Consider the following 7,750-nt stretch of genomic DNA (forward strand, 5'->3'; position numbering starts at 1 on the left):
TCTGTTTCTGTAAGTTTTGCATCATGTTTTCATTCATGGTCAGTAAAGCTGGCGACAGAGACATTTCAGAGAGTTCACTTTTGATGATGTTTTTTTTTTTTTTTTTCATAGTCTTGCTTGTGATTTTTACAATGATTTCCATTCAGTTCAGAACTTTTAAACTACTCCCTCAATTTAAAAGAGGGACGAAAGATACCAGAGGGACAGTCAAACTCATAGATCGAAAACAAACTGACAACGCCATGGCCAAAAATAAAAAGACAAACAGACAAACAATAGTACAGATGACACAACATAGAAAACTAAAGACTAAGCAACACGAACCCCACCGAAAACTGGGGGTGATCTCAGGTGCTCCGGAAGGGTAAGCAGATCCTGCTCCACATGTGGCACCCGTCGTGTTGCTTATGTTATTACAAATTCGGTAAATAGTCTAATTCGGTAAGTCACATTCGTGAAAAGGGAAGGGTATTATAGTTACGGCATAAGGAACATATCCGATATCATCTGTGAAACGGTTATTCCATAACGGTCAACCAACTCGTGATGGCGTCCGTAAAATTTACGAAGTGATGATTTTAACTTCACCATTTGGAAGTCATGGCTTAATAGCTTTAAATGATGTGTTGGTCATAATGGTTAGTACGTTTGTTTAATGCAATGGTAAAACTTTGTCTCATTCCTATTCTAATCCTTCATTATATTTACAGAATACGGACATGACCACCGTTTGTTCATGTCCTGACTATGTTTATCATAAATACTGCTGGACATTAGGTCGGCGACCACCTATTCACTAATCTACTCTTTACACAAATATTCCCCATTCCAAACTAAAAGACAAATTGAAAGAGTTGGTCCTGCTTTGTTTCATCAAAAAGAATGGCCAACGTAGTTACAAGTATCTTGTCTTAGGGAGGGATAAATCTTACTTTGTGAAAAATTACTCTGATTAAAAAAAAAAATTCTCTGAAACTGACATTATCAAGATGCTTGATTTCTTGATTGAAAACATATTTGTTACGTTTGGAAGACGCGTTTTTCAACAAACAATCGGCATTCCCATGGGAACCAACTGTGATCTTCTTCTTGCCGACTTGGTTCTTTATTCATTTGAAGCTGACTTCATACAGGAGCTTCTTAGGAAGAAAGAAAAGACGTTATCCTTATCCTTTAACTTCACTTTCCGCTTTATAGATGATGTCCTCTCACTAAATAACTCAAAGTTTGATGACTATGATGAACGCATCTATCCCATCTAACTTGAGATAAAGGATACAACAAATACAGTTTAGTTTGTCTCATATTGAATTACATCTAGAAATTGACAATGAGGGTCTTTTGAAAACAAAACTTTACGACAAAAGAGATGATTTCAGCTTCCAAATTGTGAACGATCAATTTCTATGTACCAACATTCTAGAAGCGCCTGCATATGGAGAATATGTCTCCCAGTTGATACGATACTCCAGTGCTTGCATTCCTATCATGATTTCCTTGATAGAGGGTTGCTTGTCACAAGGAAGCTATTAAACCAAGAGTTCCAAGTGGTGAAGTTGAAATCATCCCTTCGTAAATTTTACCGTCGCCATCACGAGTTGGTTGACCGTTATGGAATATCTGTTTCACAGCTGACGACGGATATGTTCTACCGCAATCCCGTCCTCTTTTCACCGAATGTGATCAACCTAATTAGACTTATCATCGGGTTTGTACTTACATGTGCAACACGACGGTGCTACATATGGAGCAGGATCTGTCTACCTTTCCGGAGCACCTGAGATCACCCCGGTTTTTTGGTGGGGTTTGTGTTGCTCAGTTGGTTTTCTATGTTATGTTTTGTGTACAGTTGTTTGTCTTTTGGTTTTGTTTTTTTTTGCCATGGCGTTGTCAGTTTATTTTCGAATTTTGAGTTTGAATGTCCCTTTGGAATCTTTCGCTTCTCTTTTGTAACCAATTCAAATCAACATACCAAAATTTGACAGCTATTAAATTGCTCTTTCCTTTTAAAAATTATTCCTGTTTTTGCAAATCCTTTATTTCTGATAAATTCAATCTAAAAGTGTACAAGAAGATATTCGCAAATCTATATCTGATTTGAAGATACCAATGCCCACAAAAAAAAATTATTAAAACATAAAAAAAAACAATATGCAATGCACACTGAGAACATTAGAAACAAAATTATTTTACGAAACACTATACAAGTCAATGTGATATTGAATAATTACAGTTAATGAATCAGATATGGTTGCATTATGGCACTTGTCAACGAGAAACATTAATATTTTGATACACTTTCACAGAATTCCTCCATAGAACATGTTCGTATAAATTCTCTGTTTGGCTTCACTCTTCTAGAACTACCCATTTTAGACTTCCGAAAACTGTGTTTCTTCATACTTTTTACGTTACTGTTTTTGTCATGTTTTGAATCTTTGAAACTTTTAAATTGCCTATTTTTATCTGGATCACTTTGTGGATCTGTACTTTCCTGCTTGCCATATTTACTCAAAGTAAAAATTTCTGAAAAGACAAACATGACATATTTTTTAATCAACCTTCAAAAGACAAAAAAAAAACAAAAAACAAAAAACAAACTCGGACGAGAAATCAAAGCTATGTACGACTAAGATACATTTTTTTTAACTCGAAATCACTTCGAAAATTTTATGACAGCAAACAATAATTAAAACAATATCCATGTTTGCATGCCAGTAACAAAGTATTGCCTACTGCACTAATGATACCATCGAGGACTAACAGTCCACTAGCAGAAGTATCGACCCAATGGTAGTTATAACATTAACAGCAATAATCGACATTTAATGTCTCTTAATTGCTGCTCGAGGCCAAAATATTAGAAAATCAAAACCTTATGCAACCGTTAGACGTAACAGCACAACCTTAGAACAATCTTTTAAAATCTGCTGAAAAGGGTTGTACTCATCAGATCGTCAATATCATGTTTGATTACCTTCAAATTAAAAAAAAACCATGATTGTTCCCTGATATTGAGTAAGCTTGTAGGGATTTGATTTTACAAATCGTACATAATAATTTTCATTAGTTGAAAGATTTAACATAATATCCCCGTTTCAGAAGAAGCAAAATTATCGGACAAAAAGCAAAACGAACATTAGGAACGGACAAAAAGCAAAAGTGTCGGACAAAAAGCAAAATAATTGGACAAAAAGCAAAACGAACAAAAAGCAACGGACAAAAAGCAAAAGTGTCGGACAAAAAGCAAAATTATCGGACAAAAAGCAAAAGCGGACAAAAAGCAAATTGCGGACAAAAAGCACCGTATCACTCGACAGTTCAAAATTATTTTTTTATGTCCCTTTTGGTAATACAGCTCTTCGTGTGTTTCTGCACTTTTACATCATTGGCTTTAAAATTTTTGACTTTGAGCGTTCCTGTTGAAGCTAAATCCAGATATAAAGCGCTTCAAGCGCATATTATTCATAAAGTGTTATTTTCTTTTTTTCCATCAATACAAATTCAAAATTTGCATAAATTTAATAAAAAATAAGTCTTGTAAAACATCTTACTGCTGTCTATTACGAAATTCCTCTGTTTCATGAATGCATCTTCTTCGTCTACTTGATCGCTACAGCAACAGCAACAGTTTCCCATTTCATTCCTAACGAGACCTAAAAATAATTATTTATGAAAAACAGCTGCAACTGCATTGCCCTTTCTGAAAATAAGTACTCCACAAATTATGAGTAATACTTAAATTCCATGAATCAAAACTAAAATAAAACTAAAGAAAAGCAAAATACACTCAACGCTGTTATGTCGCAAGAAACATCAGATACCCGAAGTACGATATAAGACCGAAGAAAAAACATTCTTAATAAAACACACTAGTTTAAAACTAAGGAGATGTGGTATGATTGCCAAAGAAAAGAGTTATAACTTACTATCCACACAAGACCGAACTTTGATGAAACAACTATCGGTCACCGTTATCTATAGTGTTGAGCATATGGAAAATGAACTGTTTCATCCCAGTTTATTTTCTAAAAAGTATCTCGATTTATAAACCTATGATAGTTGAATTTAGTAGCTCCAGGGTTATTTCCAGTTTTCATTAAAAAAAAAAGGCTCGAAAGGAATGATTTTGATATATATGGTGGACACATATATTGTTTCTTACACCAGCCTAACCTATAGTGCCAGAACTTTTATTATTTATGTCTGATATTTTTTTTATTTACACAGTCATATTCTGCGTTGAAGTTGGATCATTATCAAGTCAACTATTTAATCATAAAGGGGGGGGGGGGGGGGGGGTTAGTAACTTGATTTATCTGACATCAAGTCAATTTGTGTGATTTTCATGATAATTATTTAAAGATATAAATCAGGACCAGCAACCGTTATTTTCCTCTTCTTTTTTTTATCATTTTACTGAAAACATACAACAAAATTCGATTTGTTTTTTCAAGAGTTCACTTGTAACGTTGATATATTGTGCAAACCATTAAAGGTTTTCTTCTAATTGTTTTTCACATTGGTGAATAGGTGAATATTTTTAAAAGCCTGTCTATCTTTTATGATCTACTGTAAACATAATCCTGACGCCCCCTCGAAAACTCAGATTTGAATAATGACACCCTCCTTTTAATTTAAACGACTTGGGGAACAACAGGTATTTGGGAGACCGAACAATCATTTCAGAAAAAAAATCCTTACATATCATACCGATATTATGGACAACAAAAGTACAGGTTCATTTGTACAAGTAAAAAGTATTAATAACAAAGTATTAAAGAATGGTTGCAGTTACTAAACTCCAAGCAAGCTTGTCGTTTGTTTGTGTATATCATATTTGTTTTTCGTATATTGTTTCGTACATAAATCAGGCCGTTAGTTTTCTCGTTTGAATTGTTTACATTTGTTTTTCGGGGTCATTAATAGCTGAATATGCGGTATGTCCACCAGCAGAGTTCCTGAAACAACGATTTTACTACAAACAAAATTGCAGTACGCAAACGAGAGTACAGGATGCAATCGAGAGTGCAAGAAAGATTGTGTTACAATGGTAAAAGTCCGTAGGCCCATGCAACGCAGTGTAAACAAACATTACATTCATTGAAATCTGAGACTTCATAGCAAACACGCGCATATCAATACAGGTTAAAAATATACACTACATAAAGAAGTCAATATCACCGTCACATCAAAGTCTGAATTATATAAAATCAAGAAAACTATTTTTAGTAAATGTCTAAATTGTGTGGGTTTTTTTTTAGCAAAAAATCAAATTTATACTTACTTAGAAATTAAACACAGTCCTTTCATATGTAGAATATAACGGATGTTGATATTGTGAAAAGGAAAAGTGACAAAAGTTAAGTTAAATGTTGACGTTAAAGTCTAGTATTTATATCCGTTGTTGGTTAACATTTATTTATACTGTACATGCTGTACTCGTGATGAGAAAACGAATATCAAATGATCTATATCATGTTAGTGTCAGTCATATAATTATAGAAATACTGTGACTGACAGACAACTATGGTATACATGCTAGATAAACAAAAAGCGTGACGTGTTTAGTCCAAGCAGCATGTTTAAATTTTAATTGGATTGATATTCATCTCAAATGTTAAGTTGTAACGAAACTAGTTTTAAATTGTAGTGTACTGTTTCTTATAATTTTCCTCACATCCGAGTTAAAGAAAAAGTACTAAAATATTCATATTGTTCTTATTAGTTTGACAATACTCTTGCAAGTTTCGCTTCTATAGTTCAAAAACAGTGATGTTTTTTTCTTAATCAAACCCACCTCTAATGATGTTTGTCAAAGACTTTTCAAGTTGAGGCTTTCCCCAAAACAGATAAGCATACGGAACTGTTGAGGAGAATGATAATTAGATCTACAATAAAAAAAATTAAAAAAACAAACAAGAAAAGCCTACAGGAACATTCTTCTCCAAATTTTATAAAAGATGTTTTTCTGTAGATTGCTTCTTGGTGGCTTTTGTTAGAAACACCATTAATGGTTCCAATTTTACTGCACCAGAAGCGCATGTCGACAATAAATGTCCTTTCAGAGATGCTCAAGGACAAAATATTTGAAAAACCAAAATTTATACAAACTTTGAAGAACTGATCAAACAAAAAAGAACATAAAGTATAGCCCAACCCGGAAAGGAAACCAGAGCGTTGCATGAGGGAGCTATATTTCGGCAAATTTCATTAAACAAAATTTTTAGTTAGCTCTACACGAAAACCAATACATCCAATACTTTCACCATTAAAACAAGCCGCGATGCATGATTATATTAGTTATGGCATTTAGCAACTATACCAATCCTTGAAGATAAACATCTAATGTTTAAATCCATTTGAAATGTAATTTAAATGATACAAATGTTAATTCATTTGCCAACTCCTGTGAACGAAGATAAAAAAGGCTTGTGTTGCTGCAACAGAACACAGAAGATTTATAAAGGAGGAGCAAAGCTGATTATATAGTTGTTGAACAAAACAAAACATTTGTATTTTTCTCGTAGTCTTTTACTAGAAGATATACTTAGTAAGACAACACATCTTGATATTCTAGCCAATAAAGGGGTTAGTCTTTTAATAAGGTACTGTCCGACTGAAAGAAAGAAAGAATGGATTATTTAGCCAATATCATGAAGGAACTCTTTAATAAGATTGTTAGACTGAAACAAACTATATGGATATTATTCCAGCAATTGGAACAAAACTACCTTTTTGTGTTGTTCTGGTTCTTGCACGAGCTTGTGTTTTCAGGTTTTTGCACGAGGCTGTGTTTTCATGTACGGTTTATGATAATAAAATAAGGAGATGTGGTATGATGCGTATGAGAAAACTATCCACCAGAGACCAAAAAGCGAGGATATGAACAACCATAGGGCACCATATTGCCCTCGACAATGACCAAAACCAATACCGTATAGTAAACTATAAATTGCCCCGGTTGGACAAAAAGTGGAACACTCATAAGAGAAAATCAATGGCCTGATTTATGTTAAAGACAACAAAACAAAACAAAAATAAGACAGACAGCAACCAACGACTACCACTGACATACAGACTCCTCACATGGGACAGACAAGATTGATAACAGATAAACATATTTTTTGTGTACTTGTATTTCGTGGCATTGCATATTTTTTCCGCACAAAAGCCATTGGAAACTTTGTTATAAACAATGCTATATGATGGAACCAATATTCTATACCCTTTAATCCTCGGTAACAAATACTGTAATTTTTATACGATCGTATATTGGTATGACGTTGGCGTCGTCGTCGTCGTCGTCTGAAGACACATTGGTTTTCGCACAATAACTTTAGTTTAAGTGAATAGATCTCTATGAAATTTTACCATAAGGTTCAATACCACAAAAGGAAGGTTTGGATTGATGTTGGGGGTTATGGTACCAACAGTTAAGGAATTAGGGGCCAAAAATAAGCATTTTTGTAACAATAACTTGTGTGTTAGTGTATGGATCTCTCTGACATTGTACTACAAGGTTCCATATCACAAAGGGAATGCTGGGATTGATTGTGGGGGTAATTGTCTCAAAATTTAAGGAATAAGGGGACAAAAAAGGGACAAAAAACAAGCATTTTTCTAGTTTCATGACGATAACTTGTGTGTAAGTGTATGGATCTTTCTGAAATTGTACTACAAGGTTCCATATCACAAAGGGAAAGCTGGAATTGAGTTTGGGGGTAATTGCCCAAAAGAGGGACGAAAG

The 7,750-nt window shown here is 33.9% G+C and overlaps 1 long non-coding RNA gene across 1 annotated transcript; it reads right to left on the reverse strand.

Moving 5' to 3' along the window:
- Positions 1 to 2,020: 2,020 nt before the first annotated feature.
- LOC127723039 (uncharacterized) lies at positions 2,021 to 5,419 on the reverse strand. Its single transcript, XR_007991813.1, has 3 exons — positions 5,288 to 5,419; positions 3,555 to 3,656; positions 2,021 to 2,526 (listed from the first exon to the last, which is right to left on the reverse strand). It is a non-coding gene; the product is annotated as an uncharacterized LOC127723039 (long non-coding RNA).
- Between the last annotated feature and the right edge of the window lie 2,331 nt (positions 5,420 to 7,750).

The sequence above is a fragment of the Mytilus californianus genome, unplaced genomic scaffold (genome assembly GCF_021869535.1).
Source record: "Mytilus californianus isolate M0D057914Y unplaced genomic scaffold, xbMytCali1.0.p SCAF_1, whole genome shotgun sequence".
Taxonomy (NCBI): domain Eukaryota; kingdom Metazoa; phylum Mollusca; class Bivalvia; order Mytilida; family Mytilidae; genus Mytilus; species Mytilus californianus.